The following is a 16293-nucleotide window of genomic DNA, read 5'->3' as shown; positions in this document are numbered from 1 at the left end:
ACACGCGCTTACGATAGGCTGATACTTATCAGGCTGATTATCGGGGATTATCAATCATTAAAAGGAACAATATGGCGATTATAACAGGCTGTATCTCGGGTGGGGCAATGCGTATGTTCTCTAACCAGACCATACAGTGTATAGCATATGTATATATATATCTCTCTCTCACTGGGCGATACATCCTATGAGGCAGCTACGGGAATTACGACCCTTCGGGGGTTGATAATTCTGTCTGTCCGCGTGCGAAGTTCAGACGATGGATGCTTCATTGCAGAGCTGTACACCGTTCTTGAATCTAGCCGGTATGAGCGCAAGTGCCCCTGAAATTTATGATCCTATTGGGAATGATCGTTTCTCTTGCATCGTTACGCTTGCAGCGCGCATTCGCGCGACTCGAATGGGGCATTGACAGTTTCCTTTGTGCAACTGGCACTCACCTTATCTCTTTTAGTCCATTCGTTCGGCTTCTGCAGTGAAAAGCGTCTTTAAACACTTTCGAGGCAAACGTGCGCGAGTGTTACTCATAAAATAGCAGTTAGCAGTAAAGACATGCACCTAGTACGCCAGTGAATTATTTATCTTGGACGTTTTGCAACGTTATGCGTCAACCATGAATATTATACAAAATGCATTAATCTAGGAGATGTTCTCGTTTTTTATATCGCTTTTGTATTTATTTTTAAGAATAAAATAATAAATATGAGTTACGTATTTTATATTTATTTTTTTTATACTCAAGTGTTTTTTAAACAATTTTTTCAAACATTAGAAAAAATAATTTTGATAATTATTTGCAAATCTGTCTGTCAAAAATATTGTCTCACTGTTACTATTTAAAATGCAGAAGTGTTATCAGAAGTAAAAAATTCCAAAAATTCTTAATCTATAGTAACTTTGATATTTATGCTGTGCCAAGATTTACACTGTAAAAAAATTAGAAGGTTGGGAAGGTATTTGCTCGTAACAGCTTTGTCATATACCTTTATGTTACATTAGTTGTTGATATTTTGTTTTTTATTGTTAATATTAACGAAATCATCATAAGTTGAATAAAATAACTGCTCTCTGTAAGGAATATAAAGCCTTAGTTATTTCATGATACATAAATATAGAGGGATATAATATAGAATTGTGTACATATCAAAATATAAGTGCCTAATTTATATATTTTTCATTCAGCTAAATTGTCATTTCACTCATGAGTGACCATATACCTCACTTTCTTTGAAGTATAACAAAAAATGCAAAGACTTTTCTCAAAAAGTTTTTTCAAATATAAGAAAATAATTATTTTAGTAAAAAATTTATTATAGTAGTAAATAGTATAAAATTTTTATTAGTAAAACTTATCTTAAACGTAGTAATACTTGAGTTTTTGATAGGTGCAGCATATATATACTGGAGTTACTTTAATTGTAATTTTCATCTGTAATTATATACATATATCTCTATAATTTCATCAAATTACAATCAAATTAAAAAATTAATTTTGCAAAAATGACAGTTTTGAAAAACATTTTATTTATATCAGTTTTTGAGATTTTTTTTATCGTAAAATCGAAAAGTTAGATAAATTTGTATGTAGTTTGGATGAGAGAAGAAAAAATTGTGAATACCTCCTAAAAATTTTGAATTAATCGGATTAAAACTAGAAGAGCTATCGTGTCAACAATTTTGAAAAAAATGCGTTAAAAATTTTGCAAACAGTTTACAAGTTAATAAAAATCTTGTAAATCTCTCACCTTTAATCTGCTCTCTTCTCTCTCTCTCTTTCTCTCTCACACTCTTTCTCAAGATTAATCTATTAAAGAGTAATAATCAATTTGAAACTTAAAAACAAAAGAATTCCCTTAAGCGTGTTAATTTTGTTTTCTAAGCACAATTAGAACTATTAATAGATAATTTGTAAAAAATTTTGCTTGTAACTAAGGCTATACCAGTTTCCTTCCGTAATGTTAAATTTGAAAAATACTGTACTTATGGTTCCACGTACAATTTCGTAATTTTATAAAGCAAATTATTGGAAATACATAACAAAAATTGCGGGAGGATAGGCGATTGAATTTTCTAAATTTTTCCAATCTTAAAAAAAAATAATAAAATATATCAATACATTTTATTATTTTTTTCTGTAGGTAACGATTTATTGGAGAAGACTTGTTTTACTAATTTCACGTTTTTAATACAGATTGATTGTAATTAATATCGTTAATACATCGTTATTGATAAAAGGATTTATTGTGATTTCGTTGGAAGCCTCAGTATGAGCTTTAATTAGTGCTGACGTAATGATAATACGATATAATATTTGTCGAAATAGTAATTGTTTGAAGTTTCAATTAATATTTATGATACGATATGACAAAATGTAGTTCATGTAGTTGCTATTCGATAAATTTTACGATATTAAATGAAGAACAAACTAGACTTAATAAAATAAAACTTAAGAGTTAATGATTTGCGTTTCGGGCGGTAAATCTATCCGTCTTCTTCGCCCGCGACGCGACGCGAGGTAAGATAAAGATTAGTTCATCAAACGTAATGATCGGAAAATAAATCATTCTGAAGCAAAATAGCTCGATGTCGGATAACATGAGTAATGCCGCAGTATCACGCAGGGAATCGTGCGTTTCGGGCGATAAACCGAATTCAATTTGCAGTTCGCATCAGCAGTTCGCCCTCGCTGATGTACTCGACTTCGGTGCGGAGGCAGATGCATTTTCGCCGTGCCGACGTCGGTATGCTCGCCTGAGCGTCAGGAATAGAGCCCTGGAATTTAGATTAACGATCGTGCGTGACTTCAAAATTACCGTTGATCCCCCGTATCCGGCGCTCTTCTATTTTTCTACGTCTTCTCCCGCTGCGTTTTCCATTTCTCCATCGTTTTGTACTGTTCCGTTCTTTCTCTCTCTCTCTCTCTCTCTCTCTCTCTCGCGCGCGCGCGCGCGCAAAGATGTCGAGTAGATTGCGCGGGGAGGGCATTATTCGCCTTACTGCGAAAATTAGAACCGTCGTTAATGGATGGACGAAGCGGGAAAAATGCTGGTAGCTAAGGGCGCTCGAGAATTTGTTAAAGAGCTGTAAAATGCACACGATAAACACGAATATTACAACAGGCTAACCGGCAGGCTATCTCTACGTTCTCTGCATACTTATACCACTGCTCAGCTGTATACTTGTATTCCTTAAATTACGCGACACTTTTCACGTAATTACGTGACTTGCGTAAGATACGAAAAGATGCGGATATACGAAATAATTTTATAAGCTGCTTAAGCTACTTCTCTGGAGGTTTTTACTAGCGGATGCATTAAAAACCGATTCTTGCTTATCCTTGTGAGATAATCCATCGCGCGCGACACGCTTCTTGTACAAAATTTTCTTGTCCTTTCTCTAAATAATGTTACAAACATTTTCAACTTATCTCTTTTACACATACCTTCGTACACGTCTTCTTCATTTTTCATCGCGCTGTGTCGGGCTGGGCCTAGAAATGAAATGCATAAGGACGAGCAATGCGCCTCATCTACAATTCCGTTGGGTCATATCGACGTGCACGACGCAAGGATGTTTTCTATTACCTCTTTGGTTTGTAAACATTGTGTTGGTCCCGTGTGTATCACAAACAGCGTCGCATGTTAGACACCGCGTATACCGTTGTAAAAGGAAGAAGCGCGACACAGAGAAGAAACATAGGACACAGCGCAAGCTGTCGTCGGCGAAAGATTTGAAACGAGGTGTGCGGGCTCGTACATGAAAAGAGAAAAGAAGACGAGAACCGCGAGATAATAGCCAAGAGACTCGGCTTCGTACGGAACACGACCCAGATCTCTCGTGATGTAACGACTGCGCGACAAGTTACTGTCCAAAAATCGCAAAATCTCTTTGCCTCGCCTCTGTCGTGTCATTTTATCTCACGTGTCATTTTACTCTCGAAGCTCGCGCCAAGAGGGATTAATTCCCGAATACGACCGATGATATTAGAACGTTTGATCGTGATTTTTTAATATCTATTAATTAGAGACGGGAAATTTTCATCTTGGTTGCATCGCGTTTGAAATTAATATTTTACCCTTTATTTGAATGGTTTTGCCTCTATTTCTGCTTTCCAGTTGTTCATTCTGCTTTAAATTCGATGCGATTATTTTCATTCGACATTCTCTCTGTCACAATGATCGATGCATTCCTGTCTTCTTCAACTACTTCTACCTGTTATATCATGATATATTACGCCAGCCTATAAAGACCACAGAGAGTTTATTCACTGATCGATAATGTCTTATTTCCGTACGCTACCCTGATGACTTCCGGTACGTCGGAAGTTACAAAGTATCGCGTCACTTACTCGCTCTGTCAGACGCTCGATCGACGCTTTATCACTAGTGTAACTAGATAAGTGTAAGAACAACGAACTATTTTACAAGGGTATCACTTACAATGGATGCAATTTTGTTGATTAAGCGAACTTTAAGTAACTTTTGAGAACATTTAGGAGAGTATGTATTCGTTCCTTCTTTTTTTTTCCTGATAAAAGAATTTATATCGGATCGATTCAAAAAATTTTATAAACAATTTGTTTGCAAAAACAGTAATTTTTTTTAGAGAATATTTATATCGGGGGAGAGTTGCCGAATGCGTACCACTCAAGTTATTTTTTTAATTATTATATTTAGTATTGATTTTTGTAAATAAATGAACGTTGAAAGTTGTAGTTAGATATTCAAATATCCATTACTACAATTCTTCACCAATAACAAATTAATTTACTATAAGCTTTTTTGCAGTTTGCTGTAAGTGGTACGATTTAGGCAATCGGTCGTTTTTGAAGTATCCAATTCTTGACTGAAAATAATTTAATTCAAAATATAAGGAATTATTAATTAATATTATTTTATTAATTTCTCGGAAAAAGGACCAACTAATTTAATAATTAATGAATAACTATACTGAAAAGATAAGGAATGCTAAATATAAAAAATTGAATTTATTTATGCTAATGACATTTTATTTATCAATTATTAGTTTAACTATTGTTACTTAAATTATCAATCGTACATTAACATTATTTATTATTAATAAAATTTGTGGTAGTACTACTATTTAGAAAACTTAACTGTATAAAAATATAAAAATTTATTATAAAATTATATAATTTAATTATTATAATTTGCATAGATTATTTAAAAATTAATATCAGTTTATCTGATTTTTTTTAAATTAACATTTACAAAATCAGACATAACTTGTTAAATTTTTATGTTATATTATTCATTTTTCTTTCATATTTTTATCACTAAATTGTTAAAAAATGTTTATATATGTATTAAGTAAAATATTAAGAGTTGATTTAGGCAGCTGGTACATATTCAGCAATTTTCTTACATACATCACGTTTAAGAAAATTTTTTGAATATCTTTATTAGTTCCTCGCCGATATAAAAGATCTTTAGTCGATTGTACCTAAAATCGAAAATTATCGTTGCGTGTTGGCACTTCATTGTGTGCGTTATCGCAAAACGTGGCGTTTCGCTAATCCGGCGACTTTTTACAAAGTGTCTGGAATCTGTATATGGAATGACGCATATTCGCGATAAAGCGTTACAGCGACGTCGCGTCGGGGTTAATCTCGCGCGTGACATACACCGATTGTAAAATGCACACGGTACCGCGAGTGCGAGTTTCGTCGCGATGAAGAAGAACGACGAGTCGTCGCGTTGCATCGTCGAGCAGGAGGCGAATTAGGCAAATTTATACAAAAACCATAAATCCTTAATTATTTTCTACCCGCGCACGTCTCGTGTAAGCGTGCCGGAATTTGCGATTCAAATTGCAGGCCTCCCTATTAAATCGCCCTCCACAAGCAAGCCCGCCTCCCTCTTTGCTAATATTTACCCTCGCCTTTCTCGCGGGTTGCCCGCAGTCGGGCGGTGGGTTACAAGCGGCGGAAGATGACCCCCACGAATTATACTTAAGTGTCGCCTTTTGGTCTGCCATCGACAAATAAGTGGTTTTAAGAAGCCTGTTTCAGCAGAGCCGAAGGTAAATTCCTCGTTCCCTCGCTTGGAGCTCCCGTATCAGTTTTTTGCTGAATGAAGCTGGAAAAAAGAATGGAAGTTGAATTTCTCATCTCCAATACGATTTATTGACATGTATTCGGATGTATTTTTTTTTCTCGTGTATCTTCTGTTAACATATTACCACAGATTTTTTTGTAATAATATTTTTAGAATTGACAGTTTTTTTTACATGATACAGATTGTTTTTCCTTAATATGCTGTATTTTTAAGCAACATACGCTGTCATCTTATTCGATTATAAAAAACTGGGAGAGCTTTGGGAGAGCAAAATATCGTCGAACAAAATGTTATCATAACAAGTGTAGGGGAAAAAGCAATTTTTAGTAAATTCGAAAATTAAATGCGCCTTTTACACTCTTTTACACGAAGGAGTTATACGCTTCTTTGTGCAACGAATTTGATATTAAAAGTTCCGTTCTCTCCTCTATAAGCGGTTCATCCTCCGTCGCGTTTCATCGAGAATTATCGTTATGCTTTCGTTTTCGCCAGCGCGCCGGTCTTAACGGCTGAGATATGCCTCGTCAACTAGCCGGTAATAGTTTCACCCCGACGACACACCAGCCGACGTAAGCCGCTTCAATATAAGACCGCGTTTTATCACTGAAAGTCTATTATCGCGCGACTCATCCCTTCCGACCATTCTTCCGCGGCGCTTGGTATGTGGGCGGGCAGAAACTATGCATTACTTGCATAATTTTAAATTTATACCCCCGGGGCGCAAGGCGTAGGGTTGGCATGGTTTAAGCAATATCATGGAGAACCCTGGGGAAAAGTAGAACCTAGTTCTACCACGAAAGAACCTCGGGCAGAGACTGCGGACGGGACAAAGTGTCATCAACGTTCACTCCTCCACTTATCGTAACTCTGCACCGTGGAAAGATACTTTCGTGGGGATTTCGTCGTATGAAGTCGCGTTCCATTTCCATGGAACCTTTCGGAATCGGGGGATCAAGTTTTAATGAGGCGTCCTCTATCGCCGGTACTTACGCCGCGTCCGGTCATTCGAAATCCGCACAAATTGCGCACTCGAAAATTTTTAAGCGCGATTATTTATTCAAGAATTTCTCGGCAGAACTTTCTCGGTGAAACTTTATTGATCCTAATGCCAATAAACGCTTTTTTTTTTTACACTATTTGTCTCGTCGTGACTAATACGATTTTCTTGGTTTGTTAATCCATCGAACGCAATTGATTAACTTAAACGCAAACGATAAATCATTTTATTCATTCGTGAATTTATCTTTGTTGCGTAGTAAATTAGTAGATGCACTTAATCGATAAACGTGAAAGGCCAGTGCGCAGTATTAATCAACAAGAGTCGGGAAATGTCTGCCGCTGGTTCGTTAGTTACTCGTATACCGTCAGGGTGATCGACGATGCGCGATTAAACCAATGCAGTAATTGCAATTTCATTTAATTCGAAGTGGGCCGATCAGTTTTCGCGAATAGACGATACTTTTGCCGTGAAATAAATAGCGTGCCGACCTATCTTAAAATTTAATTCGGTTAACATGACGTCCAATTGCGCTATGGACCGGTGCACTGGTTTTTACATTTCCGCAATGGAAAAGTGAAAAATAGAAAAGTTTGTAACAAAAGCAGCTCGGTTTGCATGAATATTGGCATTAGAATCGATAACCCCCTTTCGCAATAAGTTACTGGAATTCTTTACAATGCATTTTAGAGTACTTTATTTTACCGTTTGTGTTTCTGTAATACTAATTCTGATGAAAGTACACGAGTGCAATTTCCACGGCCAATTGAAATATTATTTGCAAGCGCAAATAGTGTTCCGCGAGAACGCGCATGGCTTATTTCCGAACAATATTCAATAATATTTAGTTTCGTGTACATCGCATTTTACGCTCTCACTTATTCGAGGTACCTGCGTACTCCCAATACAGTGGATTATTCGTCACTCTATCAGCAATCGATTACGCTTGCGTATGAATAGCACTTAGTCATCTCCGGTGTAATTTGCGTCTAATTAAATGGAGGAACGCTACTGTTAGGTCGGGATTAAATAGTTTATATTCAATACTCTTCTCGCGCAACATATCACGTTATTTCATTCTACCGTAATTTATTCTATCTGTAAATCGTAAAATTGTATTGTCATTGTGTAGCGATGTATTACTTTAAACGTTGAATTTTTGAACGCATTAATTCACGACAACCTGAATTAGCACTAATTCGCACTCGCGTAATTACCCATGCAACTCTTGACACACACACAATAGCGCACCTAGATAAATCACTTAACGCCTAAGATGTTGACCCAAGTATGTGACAGATTGCTGCAGCTTAGCAACGTTCGACATAGGTCAAACGCGTCGCATTGTTGAGCCTATACAATAGAGCGATAAACAATGGATTGTTATCATACGCGGATTGAGCCGAGCTAAGCTTCGCGTTATCATCGATTCGAATTAGACGCGCTCCTTTCATATTGGAATTCCATACATTAGCGATGCATGCGCTTTCGTAAAAGTTCCCTTTGTTCAATCGTATCGAGTTCTCTGTATATTCCGCGCGACAATGACAACACTTTTCGCTCTTGTTGTGGAATTTTATCGGAATTATCCGCCGTCGTAGATTACGTAAGAAAGTTTCGCGAACGTCGCCTTGTAGATATTGATTTTCAAACTATGTTACGTTAATGACGTATATATTATCGCGAGCGACGAAGCGAAATACATTTATTGTATAGGTATGTGCGCGCGCGAGATGTTCTCGATTAAGCTTCAATTTCCTCTTATCGGATAAAGAAAGTGGCGGCTTTGCTTGATGGGTGTGCTACCATCCGATCTTTGGGTCGGTTAAATTCGCCGGGACTTTTTTTCCGTTCGCTAAAACATCAGCCAGCCGTATCTAGATAACGGTAAGCTTTAGAAACGATCGATAAAGTCATCTCCTTTTCTTTGCCGGGTTTTCTCAGGGACTTGGAATAGGAATTTATATGTTCTCCCATAAAACGCAACCTCTCTCTCCCTTCTTCTGCGACTTGTCTCCCAGTTTTATTCTTTTGCCTTCGTGCTTTTTTCTTTCTCTTTGTGCACCTAGTTCCCCGTTTGCCTACGCCCTTAAAGTACATTTTTCCACATTCAGAGAGAGAGAGAGAGAGAGAGAGAGAGAGAGAGAGAGAGAGAGAGAGAGAGATACATTCGTGAAGTTTAATTTTATGGAGAATAAAACGATGTTATTGTAACGGCAGATAATGTCGAATATTGTCATGATACATTACAATTATTTATGGTTCCGGTAACGTGTATTGTTAAGCTGTTTTCTCAAGAGATTATAGGGTGGCTGAAGTTGACATTAATATAAAGAAAAACTTGGAAAAAGAGCTCTAGCGCATATACGCGGAAGAATAGAAAGAACGAGACTGATAAAAAGAATAAGTTAAAGACTCCGAAGAGGAATAAATCAATAAAGGAGAGGTTTTTGCCTATCAGAGTCGAAGGATCGATTCCATCGCTCGCAGTTAAGCGTTATTATCCTTGAGCCCCTGAATCCCTGTGGTTTACTGAATAATACTACGTTTAAGTAAAGCTTGCCTCCCTGATCCGAGAAATGGCGTTCCGAACAATCCCCCGTTTGCCTGCGATCGTGCATTTTCGCCAATTGAGACACCGTCCATTTGAAGTTAGGGCTCGAAAATGTCACGTGATTGAATAGTTCGGACAGTTCGGATCTCAAGCTCGAATTTCAAGTAATTCGAACCTTTGAAATCGAAGGCACATTCAAAAGGTTCGAATCGTTTGACGTCACTATAAATTCGAAATTATATTTCACACCTAAACACACTTTTCCCAGAGTTCTTTTTATTAGTGTAGAAAAGAAAAAGACTCATGAAAGATTACTCTTTTATTTCTAATGCATACTGTGTCTCCAATCTTTTTTACTGTTCGAATTTCAGATATAACAAATTGACATTAAAGTACAGATCGATCATCGCCGAAGTTTGAACTGTTCAAACTGTCTGGAAAGCATTCGAATTGAACGTTTTTTTTTTATTTTGAATTATTCAAACAGATCGAACGAGATGTTCAAATATTTTGTCTGATAATGAGCACCAGTTTACACTGACGACTAAAGGTTCGAGAGAGTCAGTATTTGTGGCCACATCGATATTCAACGTATCGATACGCAATATCCGTTAATGTTCAGTGCAAGGACATACCAGACACCAGATCCCGCAAAGCGTGAAATCGAGATGACTGGCAAACCAATCAGTTAACTAGACCGAGTCAGAGTAGTCTAATGAGAGGATGTATTCCCTGCGTGCGTGCGTACGTGCGTGTGTTTAACAGTGCGTTAAACGCCATCACAGAGAACAGAGAAGTTCAGACCGCGAAAAATTGCGAGTTTTCCGCGAAAAAAAAAGTCGGAGCGGTAGAATCGTTGTACGTCACTCGCGCGCGAACGTAATTATTTGCTCTGGTTTCTTTCACGTACCCAGGAGAGAGCATTGGACGACGCGGCGCGCGAGCGTCGCAACGTGATGCAGCCATCTGTAATAACCGGAGCGTAAAATTCCAATAAAAATCGGACGATGACTTTGTTTGATAAAGCGGGTAGCGGGCGAAGTATGGTTAAGATTATCTGTTTGATTAACGGCGCTGTTAAAACGGGACGTGGATCACGCGTATGCGATTTATACGACGACGTAAAACGAATTGGGCGTGTCGAATTTTGGACGAGCCACGGGTGCGAATACAGAGAAAATATTCGAGAAAACATTTGGTAAGGATAAAAAAAAAGGATTGCTTCGCGTGCGCGCATAAATGTAATAAGCGCATTAGCTATCGGGGGGAAAAGGTGTAGGATAATATTGGCGATAAATATAGCTTTGGCAATCGTCGTGCGGACGTCGTGGATTTGAGACGTTATTGTTCCGCCAACAGTAACGAGTCTCGGATTTGAATTCATTGTTTCAAAGAGCCAGTTACAGCGGCTTTTCGCGAGCAATATATTATCTGTTATTATTGCAGCCCCACTCGAGGCCACAATGGCCGGCTTTGCGCTCTGATCTCCATATTTTAATTAAAAGCTCTTGACGCTGGGATACGTACGTCTCACCTGGTAGAAGTCAATTCGCAGTATCACCATCTTCGTAATATAGTTATATGTTAATTTGCTGCTGATGATAATTTAGAGTATGCTATTTCGTATGAGCTGTGAAAATGTGCGTCGCTGGCGAAAGGACGCTCTCGTTTTGGTCAAACCCATACATATATAATGCGGAATAATTCTTTTATTACCGCTCAAGCGCGTAATAATATTATACGTATATTTAAAACAATTTTACAAAAATGGAAAAATATTATTTTATAAGTGATCAGGAAAAATCAGGTGTAGATTGAATAATCATTTGCTGCCCGGAAAGAACGATTTTGTTGAAGTAATAAAAAAATGACTATGTACAAATCTAAGAAGAATTTTATTAGATTATTGAAATACACTGTCCGATAAAAAATTTTAGTCAAGTATCTCTAGTCAGAATAGATGTTTTCTATAGCTTTTAATGTGCTGAATCCAAATTCGTAAGTGAAAATGTTCCATCAAGTTAAATTTTTGAGAAAAATGAAAGTTAAACATGCATTTTTTGAGAGTTTTAATCTCATTCTTTTTTTAAATCTAACATGGAACATTTTTATTTATGGAGTCGAGTTCAGTGCGCCAAAAACTAATAGAAGAATCTATTCTGAATACCGTTATTATTATTTTATTTGTAATTATAGCTTAAGAAAAGTTAGCGAATTATTACATGAATATTTCTATCAAGAAGCGCGGTCGCAACTCGTGCCACGCGAAGCGAAGAGAGACCTAAATATAACTTCAGTAAATCTCTTTTGCAAATCGTTTAATTATTATGAGGAACAATTTTATTTGTTAATGGTAACTTTATTTTTACGTGTGCAAATATATTTAATGGTGGGACTTAGAATTACCTAGTATAATAATTGTATTGTAATTTGCCACACATTCGTAACTTTTTTTTTTTTTAACACTGTAGGAAATGCTCAACGATTATGATAAATGCTGCAAAAAGTTTTAACATTTGCAGCAACCAGTTTGAGAGCTTTACGTAATTACTTTGAAAAGTTGAACAAAGTTATTTTCAGATCTGTATCTAGCTAAATTTTTAGATACTTGAGCAAAATTGTTCTTTCCGTGTGGATATTATGCTAATGCATCTGCCCCATGTTCAAACAAACGCACTTAATTAGATATGCCTCTTTTCTGACGTTCACGAAGAACATTAACTCTGTCATGCAGTCACGTTCGTTCCTGTCCCGCGGCTAAACAGAGCAATTTGTCTGTCCATTATCGCGCGGCGTAACACAAAGGCGAGAGGCAGCTAACTTTGGTATCGGACACCGGCCGTACGATGGCACGCGATGTAACCCCACGAGTGCATACATATAAATGTATGTATATATATATATGTGTGTGTGTGTATCGGTATATCGACAAAGGGAGAAGTGAATGGGGAGAAAACGGAAGAAAAAGATAGCGCGAGTGGGGGATGAGATAGGCAGTGCGCAAGAGGAGAAAACAATGGTAGACGGAAACGATGAAGAGGATTATTTTAGGGCGATGTGGTTCGAATCCCAACGTTCGGGGGAACAGCCCTGCTGGTTTATACCCGTTGTAAAATGCGGCGGGAATGTTTCCTCCCTATGCGAAAATAGTGGGTCGTAAGACTACCGCGCGCGCGGCTGCGGATGGTGAAGCGCCAGCCAGCGCGATGCGGCGAGAGGCCACCGGGGCGGCTGCTGAGGTCGGAAAACGACGCTGCGCGCCGCGACGCACCGCGTTACAACGGCGGCGGCGGCGGTGGCGGCGGCATATGCCGTATATGGCGCCGCTTCACTCGTACATCAACAACGTGATTCCCATGCATACTGCTCACAATCTCGCCGCCTCGAAGCCCGAGCGCGGAGCGAGAGTTCGGGGGATGCATATGCATACACGCGTGACCCCGGGTCCTCCGCGTGCATATGTACCCGTTGTTGTTTCCCCCAAGGGACACGTGTGTGTCACCGTGTCCGGACGCACGTGTGCGTTCACTGCTCTTGCCCGTCTCGCGTTTGTCACGCTCCTAAATTCATGTTTCGAGGTCGCGCTACGTCGCGCACGTGTCACTCGAGGGGGTTGATAGGAAAAGACTGTTTCCGCCGTTTTCACTGTATTCAGTATACCGTGGCTGTTTGCTGCAACTCCGAAATGTTTCGCCACGCATAAACAAGTTGCAACAATTTAATAAACTGCGTTAAGCTAATGTGTCAAACGTATGTAGTCTAACTTGATTTATTAAGATAATATCACACAGAGTTCTTTCTTTAAGATAAAATTAAGATTATCATATAATACAGTAATACGTAGCAGGTAATATTTTTTAAAAAAGATTCTAGCATGATAGCAGCTTGGTAAATAAAAGCGCACAGTTAAATATGTCTCAAAATTTAACATTTTAATAATCATAATGTAGTTTATTAAATTGCTGCAATCCCCTCCTGTTTACGGCTCGGTCTCACACTGTAAAAAGGGTAAGATTACTTACTACATACTTAAGTAAAATTTACACAATTTATACTGAGAATATATAAAAACGTTCTAATTTGTTTGTTTTTGACCTTTTGCATAAACTTTCTTAATTAGAATGTCGACTATCACGGTCTTCGAATATCTTTAATGAAAGCATTTTGAAAAATAATTTCAGTTTGAATTAATTACGTCTTTATTAACGATTCATTAATTGTGCTTTATCGAAACTCATTAAAATATTTTCCTTTAATTATGTTATAAGTTATATAAAATGTACGACTTGAACGCAAAACCTGAATCAGTAGCGTAATAAAAAAGAGAAAGAGGGGAAGAGAGACAATGGGAGCAGTCCGCACACTAAGGTTTATTTGGCAATACAATATTTTTTTGTTACAACCAAAAATTTTGAATTAAAAATTTATTTATAATAAAAAGATAAAAAGCTATAAATAAACTATTTCGTCTATTCGGATAAATCGGTATTTTTCTGTAGCGCCTATTCATGTCAAGGCAAATCGTACTCACACTTGGTATAAAATTTGACTGTATAATTGGAAATGAGACCTACATTTTCTAAAATTGCTAAAACGCTACTATAAATTCTATATGTGACAAACAATATTTTAGCAGATGCAAAAAGTAGCGATAAATTTTTGTTTCGACACCTAGAAATCTACCTAGATTAGCAAAACATATTTTTTAGCGTAGGCATCATCTTTACTCAACTGCGCCACTGAAGCAGGTGTAAATTTGAAAAGCTAAATTGCTCCCTCGATCATTTCAGGCGGCGCCTTAGATCGCATTAATGTTTCAGTGATTTCTGATAACGCGCGCCTCGAACGACGTATGCGGGCAAGATATATTTGCGAGAAGGTAAAAGTTAGACGCGTAAACTTGAGATTGGTTGCTTACTGCGGTCTCCTTATAGGAAATCCCGATACATCTCGAGTTCCACGTCAAACTTTCCGACGCTACTTGTTCGCTCCGCTCGCGCGAGGTATCCTATCGTTTCGTTTCTTTCAGATTCTTTCGTACGCCGTATACGTATATCCTTCGTTTTCTCGCTCGTGGTAATTTCGCCGAGCATGTCGTACGGCTCGCCGTAAACCACGTACCAGCGATGAGTCTCGTGTTCAAAGTGCCTGCTTGTAATTGCACACGGCCGTTTGTGGGCGCGCAACGGACGCGCGCTTGCCTCCTGAGACGGGAAATGCGCATACAGCGCACCCCCCGTTGAAATGTAGCTTACCTTAATCTCATTGTTTCATCGTACCATCGCAGTGATATAAATTACCTCGAGTCACTTATCGCGATAACCTGCCGATGAAAGGGATTTTAAGCCTTAAGAAGAGATGCTTTGAGATAGATGCGCAGCCATATTGGAGCTTCATTACGGACTTTGAATAGCTAATTAATGTACAGGAAATGCACGGTGTATTCGGTGCTTACGTTAAGCCGGATTCAGATTAAGTAAATGAGCGCGAACACGAAGTGAAATCACGATGCCGCACGCACTCGTAAAAGTAAGTTGCTCGTTCACGTTTGATTTCCGTGCTCTCGTTTGCTTGATCTAAATTTTTTACACATAACAGTTAAACTTTCTTTTTTTTTTTAAATTCAATTAAGAAGAGTCTAAGGCATAGAAAAAAATTAGTATCAAATCAACCATTCATTGTTTCATGTCTTATAAGCGAGAATGTAAAATCTTTTTGGAAGAATTTATAATTATAAACAGCCATAATTTGCTTACACGAAGAGAAAAATTTTTCCCATGTAAACGAATTATGCTTGTTTTCTGCGATTATAAATTCTCCCAAGGAAATTTTATATTTTTGTGTATATATAAAACAATGAACTGTTGATTCAATACTAATTTTTTTCTGTGTGTTTATTGAATTGATTTCGGAAATTTTCGAGGAGAATAAAATCGTTGGAAAAAAATCTAGTTTTTCGTGCGATACACATTTCACGAGCAAATCTATTCTGCATTAAAATACGAAACGAACATCATAATTGCATCGGTAGAAGCAGAATTCTCTGTAGCCGCGAGTACGATATTTTTTTTTATTTGCTTCTATAATACGTATATTTATATTTATTTCCAAGTTCCGTGATTTATATCAACGTTTCAGCGGTTGACGCAGTCACAAATATATAATTTAAACTACAGAACTTTTCCACGCTGGTACATATTGCCTGAAGTGCAAGAGTGCATTTACTGCCGGTGATATAATTATTGCTATTTCGTAGCAGTGAAATGTCCCTGGAAAATTACGGAGCGGCGGATTGCGCTAGGGCTGTTAAAAGAATACGTTGAATTTAAATAATTTAAATATTGCTCGTAGTGTATTCCTTTGATTCGGTTAAATTTCCTTCTCCTCGAAGTCCCGCGGCTAAGATACGCGGGGGTTAAAAGCACCGGAAGAGCGTAGCGGACATGTCTTTTTGCGTCGCGTGGAAAAACAACGTGGAGAAAGAGTAAAGAGCATATAGCGACGCCGCGAGTCACGCGAAAGAAAGCAACTCTCAAAGGACGCGCGCTACAAGTCACCCTCAAAGGATGTATCCGGGGTATACCGACCGCAAGGGAGACCGGTAACTCGATAAATAAAGAAGCAAAAATGGATAAATCGGGCACAAGCTGGCCAAACGGCTTCTG

General features: G+C 37.9%; 1 protein-coding gene across 7 annotated transcripts in view; it reads left to right on the top strand.

Annotated features, from left to right (window-relative positions):
* LOC105194268 (peroxidasin) overlaps nt 1-16293 on the top strand; it is a 188667-nt gene that overhangs the window by 107328 nt on the left and 65046 nt on the right. The window lies entirely within an intron of this gene.

The sequence above is a fragment of the Solenopsis invicta genome, chromosome 3 (genome assembly GCF_016802725.1).
Source record: "Solenopsis invicta isolate M01_SB chromosome 3, UNIL_Sinv_3.0, whole genome shotgun sequence".
Lineage (NCBI taxonomy): Eukaryota > Metazoa > Arthropoda > Insecta > Hymenoptera > Formicidae > Solenopsis > Solenopsis invicta.
The sequence above is the reverse complement of the archived record's forward strand: the minus strand, read 5'-3'. Positions and strand labels throughout refer to the sequence as shown.